Raw genomic sequence first — 8,402 nt, forward strand, 5'->3', positions numbered from 1 at the left:
TGAGCCATATATGCAAATTTATTTGACACTTTTTGGAATCTGCTGCTTGCCCCATTGACATTTTTTTGTGCAATTTTCGAGAATATTAACCTAAAAATTGGCAAAAAATTACATTTGTGATGTTTTGGTCGGACGGACATTAATATAAAAGACTATCACAAAAAAGTGGAAATTTTTGGAAAGTTGGCGTCATTACAAATATATAAACACCATTTTTTTTTTCTTGGAAATTAGCTGAACGTGGACTTCAGGCATTTAACTTCGCCATATTTGTACATAGTTTTCTATATGCGTTTTTTTGGAAATTCGGCGTCATTACAAATATATAAACGCCATTTTTTTTTCTTGGAAATTAGCTGAACGTGGAGTTCAGGCATTTAACTTCGCTATATTTGTACATAAATTTTTTGGAAAGTTGGCGTCACTACGAATACATAAACTTTATATATGAAATTATGCATATACATATTGGAAAAACATAACGCCGTAAACTACATAGCGCCATATTTCAAAGCAAATAACAAAGTCTGGTGACATAGGCTTATGCCATAAATCTTAACCTCTGTGACATATTAAAGTTTTCTACGCAATTGTTGAAGTCTGATTGACAGACAAAATTAACATTTTTGAAATATTTTTTATTAGCATCTTGTGGACAGACGGAATTTAATCAACAATATTATTTCATATATTTGTTATTTAGTTTAATTAATTTTTTTTTAAATTTTTCAGCTTTTTTTTTTGTTTTATCTTGCTTTGATATAAAATATTCTAAATTTTTTGCAATAATTTTGGAAATTGTGCAACCTTTTAATTCTTTTGGATAAAAAAGGCTGTTTTTGACCCAGAAATTTTTAATTTTTTGGAATACTTTCGGAATTTTTTACATTTTGAGAACTTTTTGAAAACAATATCTGGGGTTTTGACCCAAAATTATTTTTGTGCACCGAAAGTTTTTATTTCGTTGCTGAATAACATCGTAGCGCACTTAGAATATTTGTCGCTTTAGAGAAATACTCAGATACTACTTTAAAGAAACTTACTTTTGGAGAAAAGTTTAAATTGGAAAAGCCATAAAAGCTTCCTAACAAAGGATGCATTTTTCGGAATTTTATGACAACCCAACAAACATTTTCTACTTTGGCATACATCTCACTTGGTGGATAGACGGAGCTGTCCAATAATTACTCTATAATTTTTGACTCATTTTTTATACATTGTCACTGATTTTTGTGTATATATATTTTTTTTCTTCATTCGTTTTTCTTGAAGCGGAATATTTTTTCTATTTTATAATCGGATAAAGCTTTTCTCAGTTGACCCTTCGCTCATCTAACTATATTCGAATACGTTTAAGGACGAATTTTGGAAAATAAATTTCTCCAGATTTTGGATTGAAAAGCTGTATAACCGTCGAAGCGTTCACAAAAATAAATATTTTTCAAATTTTCCCGGTAGTTTTTGGAAATATTGACCTAATAGGTAATTCGTTGCAAATTTTAAAGGAAGGTACTTCCTCGCTTTTGAACCACAAAAAGTTGAAGAAAAGTTGAATTTCTAAACAAAGTAAGTCCTTCTCGTTGAGCTTCTTTTGGATTTAGGACAATAAACCAAATTTTTGAAAGGTTTCTCGCACAAGAAGATGGACAAACCACTATGCAACAAATTCGCTAACAGCGTCAACGACTTGTTGGATTTTATTTCGATTTTTTCAATTACCAAACCTGAGGATACTGCGGACACTTTGGAAACTACACGTTTGGAATTGAATTCAGATTGGAGTCAAGTAAGGAGAGTATTTTACGATTGCAGAGGGCATGAAGCAAAGGAAGGAGAAAAGGTTATTGATAAAAACAAGTTAAGGAAAAATTACATGGAGGCGATGGACGCATATAAAAAGGCTTTAAGTGCCGTCAACATTCAATTACACAATGTTCGAGAAAAACAGATGTTGGAACAAACAAAACGAGAGTCATTAACGACACAGCAGGGAAAGGATATGAATTTTGCTTCCGTATCTCGCTTACCACCATGCGATACGGACACCTTTAAAGGAGGATATCGAGAATGGCCCACATTTAGAGACTTATTTACGGCAATTTATATAAAAGGATCAAAGCTAAGTAACGTAGAAAAACTATTTCACTTGAAACAAAAAACCACTGGCGAAGCAAAGAAAATTATTATTCACGTGCCATTGACTAATGATGGATTTGAGCTTGCTTGGAAAAATCTTACTGATAGGTATGAAAATAAACGGATGCAAGTAAATGAGGAAATAAAAACACTTTTTAATCTACCTGGAGTTTCTACCGATTCAAGTCATTCGATACAAAAATTACAACGAACTGTCAACAGCTGTATACAGACCTTGGAATTGTTAGAAATCGATGTCAAAAGATGGAATCCTCTTCTAACATAAATTTGTTCTTCAAAATTACCAAGAAATTTTCTAGAGGAATGCGAAAAATCACTGAGTAACTGTAAAATGCTCCCAGAATGGGAACAATTCGACACATTTTTAACGAACAAATTCAAAACAATGGACTCCGTTGGAAATATAAAGCCTACGACTTCGAAATTTTGTCAGCAGAAACAACCCACTTACAACAAACCCAGATCTTCGAATACATTTCAAACAAATGTCACAAATAATACGAATAATTTAGGAGGAAGGCAAAAATCTAATCAGCATCAACCACAGAACCGTACAAACAAAAATACTCAAACATGCCAAGTGTGCAAGGCTAATCACTTTGAAAGAGATTGCACGGAGTTTTTTAGAAAAAATTTAAATCATAGAAGTCATATCGTGAAAACATCTTATTCATGCTATAATTGCTTGTTAGCGCACTATGGTGTAAAGGATTGTAAAAGTCGATTTGGATGTCGAACTTGCACAATGAGGCATCATACTTAGTTACAAAAGGGAACGGAAACCCAATCTACAAATACATATCTAGCTAGAGTGGAGACACGACCTAGAACAAGTGCCAAATTAGTCAGCAACAATCTGGAGTTACACTACTCTTTACAGCCATGGTGCAGATAGAAACCAGAGGACAACTTTACGATGCCAGAGCGCTCATAGACTCTGGATCACAATCAACATTTATTTCGGAAAAACTTAAAAATCTTCTGAAGTTGCCAACAAGGAACAGCTTAGTTCATGTTACTCGCTTAAGTCAATTCGTTTCAGAGACATCAACGAAATCTTGTCTCTTTACCTTACGATACAAATTCGACCCTAGCTTTAAACTGGAAGTTTGGAAGTTTTAAAGAATTTACAATCAATCTACCACCACAAAACTTACACAAATCACAACTAAGGGATTTAACATCATTGGAACTTGCTGATCCGAAATTCTACATTAGTCGACCAATTGATTTACTCATCGGTATAGATATAGGACCTTTGATATTTACGCTTGGGATTCCAATGAAAACTTATGGATCAATTTTAACTCAAAGTACAACATTTGGATGGATTGTAGGAGGACACATTCCTGGAAATGATATCCAACAAAAACAAATTTCATTGTTAAACACAACCTCCATTGAGAAAATACTTACACGTTTTTGGGAGGTGGAAGAGACCCCTAAAAAAGTTTTACGGTCAGAAGAAGACCAATATTGCGAATCGAATTTCATTGACACAACAATACGGAACAAAAATGGAAGTTATGTTGTCACTTAAAAAATTGTGATTTAAAAAATTCGAGGAATTGGGGACTTCTAGAAATATTGCTTTAGCTCAATTCTATCGAATGGAGAGGAGACTTATGAAGAGCAGTACGACAATTCGATACTCGAGTACCTCGAACTTGGCCACATGAGGAAAATTAACCCAAATGAAATTAACGAAATGCCCAATTATTATCTGCCACATCACGCAGTTATAAAACCAGATCGTATCACAACAAAGCTAAGGGTCGTATTCAACGCTTCATGCCCTTCATCGAATAAAACAAGTCTAAACGACATACAATTTCCTGGACCCATATTACAACAGGACTTGGTACTACAAATTTTGAAATGGAGATTTTTCTAATACGCCGACATTACAAAGATGTATCGGCAAATACTTTTAGACGCAAGTCAAACAAAATATCAAAGGATTTTATTCAGGAAATCGCCATCATACCCCATAGAGGATTATGAATTACTAACAGTGACCTTTGGAGTAAATTGGGCGCCGTTTTTGGCATTGAGAACTCTCATTAAGTTAGCAGAAGATGTTAAAGATTCGCATCCTAGAGCAGCAAATATAATATTGAAAAATTAATATGTTTATGATGTACTGCCTGGGGGCCATACATTAGAGGAATCAATCATGGCCAGAAAGGAGTTAGTAGCTGCATTGGACTCAGCTGGATTTACTCTAATAAAATGGTCCTCAAATGAACACAATGTAATCAAAGATATTCCGGATGAAAATTAACTGCCACTGAAGTGGTTAGATATTTCTGAGGATTCTTCCACAAAAACATTGGGGATTCGATGGAATATTTCCGGAGATTTTTTCTCTTTTACGCCACCACAAATGGAAAATCAAGAAAGACATACAAAAAGAGAAGTCCTATCAACAAAAGCCAAATTGTTTGACCCTTGAGGATGGCGCCAGTAGTGGTTTTAGCAAAACTTATAATGCAGCAAATCTGGCTAGACAAAATTGATTGGGATGAAACGTTGAAGCCTTTGACCCAAATAAACTGGAATAATTTCGTGAAAAACAGCCAAAATGTAGAAAACCTTAAAGCACCAAGAGGGATTCAATATACCTCAGACAGTACGGTGGAAATTCATGGCTTTTGTGATTCTTCGGAAAACGCATATGGAGCAGCAATATACATTCGAGCCAAAAATACAAAAGCGCACATACATTCTTGTTAGCAGCAAAGACTCGGTAGCTCCGATGAAAAAACTCTCTATTCCTAGACTCGAATTATGTGGCGCAGTTCTGTTGTCTAAACTAGCAATAACGATAACGAATAATGTACAAATTTCTCACAATACGACCGAATTTTGGACAGATTCCACGATTGTGCTGGCTTGGTTAAAAAAGCCACCTTGTCATTGGAACACATTTGTGGGAAACCGAGTTTCGGAGATTTCTGAAGGCGTGGGTCAAGAGAACTGGAGGCACATTGACTCTGAAAACAATCCCATTGATATAGCCAGCCGAGGATGTTCATCTCTCGAATTGCATAATCTACAACTCTGGTGGCATGGACCCCACGGGCTCACATTGCCAAAGGACCGTTGGCCATCAAATCCAATTGAAAGCGGTACTAATTGAGAGGTAAAAGCAGTCAAAATTCTTAGCCAAAGTTTATCGTTCATACGCATATGCTTTGAGGTTTGGGAAAAACACTAGATCAAACAGACAACTTAGGATAACGTCAAACGAACTTACAGCTGCCGAAATTCAAGATGGAAAACGAGCAAGCATAATACAGTCTCAAAGGTTCTTCTACATGAACGGATATGAAGCATTGAAGACTCGAATTTCATCAACAACTCCACTTTTGACCTTAAATCCGTTTTTAGATTCGAAAGGCATCGTGAGAGCCAATGGAAGATTGGTACAATCTACTGCCTTAACATACAATGAACGTCATCCTATAATTTTGCCTCATGGAGCAATCTTTAGCCTGTTGTTGGTGGACTTTGTTCATAAACTCACTTTGCATGGCGGAAATCAGTTGATGACTCGAATAATAAGGTCCGAATTCTGGATATTTGGATTAAAGTCACTGGTCAAGAAAACTATTCGTCACTGTAAAATATGCATTAAACATAAAAAGGACGCAGGAACAAATTATGACATCACCTCCACCCGATCGAACTTTTCTGTCCAGACCCTTCACAAATACTGGTGTCGATTTTGCGGGACACTTCAACATCAAAAGTTATTTTGGAAGAGCTTGTTTTATCACAAAAGGTTATGTGTGTCTTTTTGAATGCTTTGCGACCAAGGCAATGCATTTAGAGCCTACAAGCGAACTTTCAACTCATGCATTTCTTGCCGCGTTTTCAAGAATCGTTAGCCTCCGAGGGTGTCCGTCTTGTATTTATTCCGACAATGTCGATTTAATAAAAAGAGATAGAATTGAGCTTATCAAAAGCCTCCAAACAAAAATGATTGACAGCAATTTTTACCAAAATCTTAGTTGGAAATTTATCCCACCTGGTGCGCCGCACATGGGTGGCTTGTGGGAAGCAGGAGTTAAGTCATTTAAAGAAAAGTGTACCAAAAATTAACTTTACGTTTGAGGAATTTACAACAATTTTAGGCCGAATAAAAACTGGTCTGAATTCGCGACCATTAAGTCCATCTAGCGACGACCGATAGCCGATGTTTCAGACACGGACATAAATTTAGTAAATAGGTGGAAACGACTCAGAGTGATTTCTCAATATTTTTGTAACAGATGGAAGTTAGAATATTTGCATGAACTCCATCAACAACGTTAAAGAGGAAGATTTCGTAGTGGTTAAGGATGACAAACTCGCTCAAACGAGGTGAAGTTGTGTCTGGCAAGGAGCCATCTTGCCCCCGATTGCCCCAGTTTGGATGGCTACAGACGTTGCGACAGCAGGCATTATACGACCCTGCACGGGGCATGGCAGCTGGATGAGGTGCCTCTGAATATGGAAGCTATAAACGCACCAGCCTTTGCATGGGATTTGGTATTGGTGCCCACCGTAATGATCAGGTTAATGGCCGAAGGGATGGAAGGCTTCGTGATGGTGCGGGCACTGATGAGCCAGTAGGTAACTGTGACCACCATTTCATAGGCGGTTGGGCCTGCAGCACCGCAAGGGCAACGCACCACCACTATACGACCCAGAAGAATTAGCAGCAGCTGGTCTCTGCAAGTAAATGCGGTGGTGAGCGACAAACTTCCCAGATGACTTTATTCGGAGGCTCTGTTGGAAGACCCCACCCGGGGCTTCACTAATTACGCCATCGCCGATACAGATCTTAGGCCCATAGATGTGGAATTAGGGGCGGACACATACAACGCGATTCGCAAAAGTGGGTGTGTGGCGGTTGGATTAGGGGATGTACGGGCGTTCAACACACAACTGGGATATGTGTTCGCTGGACCGATCCGGAACATGCCTGCTGCCGAAAATTGTATGTAGCAAGCAGAATTAAAGATTTACACTTGTCACTCGGGGGCCCAGAAATGTTTACGAATGCGTGAACTTTTGATCTCCACTGTCAGTTGGAGTTAACGGCCACTGCGGCAAAATTTAAAGATATGTTCCAACTGACTGGAAGTAAATAAGCAACAAATTAATTTGCAAATTTGGTCGCTAAACTGATGCAAATTAGCATCGACACAGTTCGTCTTGTAATCGCACCCGCGAAACTTTAAAGAGCTCCCCAGTGACAAGTAAAATTAAAGACAATAAAAAGGAACATTTATATAAACAAACATAATTACAGAACATTGTCATACAACACACAACAAACATCATAATATATCAAGGGTAAATAAAGACCCCAAATCTACCATACAGAAGACAAATAAGAAAAAAGTGAAAGATTTTTTTAAGGCTTACATCATGGTAAAATTAAGAAGGTAAAGTCATTTCAAAGCAGAATATCCATCTCTGAATTCTGGTCAAATTTCACTACATAGACATTTTTAATTTGTGTATGTACAATGGATTCATAAATACATATAAACCTTGACAAATGAATAATTTTGAAAAAATTGTAAAGATATGATTGCATGACTTTACTTTCTTGATTATACCATGGTATTCAATTATTACGACATGTTTGTTATTATCTTGTATTATTTTGCCTTTGTTTACATTTAAGTTTTCTAAAGCAATTCTAATCTCAAGCTATCTTCGCTATCCATTGTGCCTTTTATTATCTTAAAACGTTCTCCAATAATATGTAAATGGTTAGAACTTTGTTTCCATGTTTTTAACATGCGCTAAAGCAGATTTGTCGACATTTTCATAAATGTCACCAAGTTGTGGGGTTTTTATCGGGGTTTCAATCTTATTTTCAACCGTCTTCATCTCTGGTTTCAACTTGGTACTCAAATTTCTTCGTTTTCACTAGTTCCAATTAATTTATGTTCATTATGTGGAATATTTTGAAATAGTGGCCCCTCAAATTTATTTCATCGTTTTTTACAGGAATATTTAACGTATTCATATTTGATTAAAGTACGCCACATATCCTAAATATATAATTAGAATGTATAAATCATCACTAAGTAATTAATTAACAAGTAAAAAAGCTGTAAGTTCGGCCGGGCCGAACTTTTAATACCCTCCACCATTTGGTACAAATTTGGCAATTTCAAAAAATTAAACCCGTTAAAAATTCTGTCAAAATCTTAAAAATACCGAATGCTTATACGATGACG

This window comes from Musca domestica, unplaced genomic scaffold (assembly GCF_030504385.1).
Source record: "Musca domestica strain aabys unplaced genomic scaffold, Musca_domestica.polishedcontigs.V.1.1 10, whole genome shotgun sequence".
In the NCBI taxonomy this organism is placed as follows: Eukaryota; Metazoa; Arthropoda; class Insecta; order Diptera; family Muscidae; genus Musca; species Musca domestica.